This window comes from Carlito syrichta, unplaced genomic scaffold (assembly GCF_000164805.1).
Source record: "Carlito syrichta isolate Samal-C Ts95f unplaced genomic scaffold, Tarsius_syrichta-2.0.1 Scaffold315767, whole genome shotgun sequence".
Lineage (NCBI taxonomy): Eukaryota > Metazoa > Chordata > Mammalia > Primates > Tarsiidae > Carlito > Carlito syrichta.
This window is the reverse complement of record NW_007259863.1, coordinates 32,766-34,139: the sequence shown is the minus strand read 5'-3', so window position 1 is coordinate 34,139 and position 1,374 is coordinate 32,766. Positions and strand designations below refer to the sequence as shown.

General features: G+C 43.7%; 1 pseudogene; it reads right to left on the bottom strand.

Annotated features, from left to right (window-relative positions):
- Positions 1-525: 525 nt before the first annotated feature.
- LOC103275820 lies at positions 526-1,033 on the bottom strand (annotated as a pseudogene).
- Between the last annotated feature and the right edge of the window lie 341 nt (positions 1,034-1,374).

Sequence of the window (1,374 nt, the reverse complement as noted above, 5' to 3'; positions counted from 1 at the left end):
AGAAGCTTCAGCAAGTTATCCAGATCTAGCTGAGATAATTGATGATTATGCTTACTCAATGCAACAGCTTTTCAGTGCAGAAACGACCTTCTACTGGAAGAAGATGCCATCTAGGACTTTCATAGTAAGGGATAAGTCAATACCTGGCTTCAAAACTTCAAAAGGCATGTTGACTTTCTTGTTAGGGGCTATCGCAGTTATGACTTTAAGTTGAAGGCAATGCTCACCGAGCATTTTAAAAAGTCTAAGGATTTAAAAAATCTGCCTGTGCTCTATAAATAAAATAAAATAACAAAGGTTGGATGACTGCACAACTGATTGCAGCATGGTTTACTGAATATTCCAAGCCCACTGTTGAGACCTACTGCTCAGAAAAAAAAGATTCCTTTAAAAATATTACTGCTCTTTGATAATGTACCTGAACAATGAATCCAAGAATTCTGATGGAGATGTACAAGATTAGTGGGGTTTTTAAAAGCTTTTCTGACTACAAGTTTATTCCATACAAAATAATCCCCTTCAATTCTACCGAGGTGGCTGACCGTGTCCACAACCAAATCTGCCTCTAAACTGGAATTCAGTTGCTAACCAAGCCCTAGCCTCGGCTTTCTTGTCAGCACCAGGGGCACAGCAGCTTCTCCCCTTGTGAGTCTTAGGTATCTCTGTCAGCATCCCCTCTTGTGAGTCTTGCAGGTTGTTCACCCTCCAGACCTTTGGGCTAAGGTCTGCCAGTCTCTGGATGACTGTGGCGCAGGGTGGCTGGCATAATCTCAGGGGGCAGGTGGAGGTAATCACATAGACACTGAATACCCTCATTGGTAAGGTACCAGTAGAAATGTCTCTAGGCAAACTGTTCCTTCCCGTAGCCTCGAGACTTGAGAGACTGCATGGCCTTCATGACGTGAAGGTTAGGCACATTCTTGTTGGCCAGCTCTGGGTGCTGAGGCATATGGACATCCTTCTTGGCCACCATCACTCCTTCCTTAAAAAGGAGTTCGTAGATGGCAATTGGGTTCTTCTTTGGCATTAACATCGTGGTGGTGGCTACAGGGTCTGGGGCCGAGGCTGGAAAGGAAGGGACATGTGCAGTGCTGCATCTCTTCCAGGCTACGTGGCCTCACCCCTCCCTGATTTTTTTTCCTGCCTACTAACACTACATCCATTCTGCAACCCATAGTAATTTTGACTTTCAAGTCTTATTATTTCAGAAATACATTTCATAAAGTTGTAGGTGCCATAGATACTGATTCCTCTGATGGATCAGGGCAAAGTCAATTGAAAACCTTCTGGAAAGAATTCACCATCACGGACACCATTAAGAACATTCTTGGTTCACAAGAGGAAGTCCAATTATCAACATGAACAGGAGTTTGG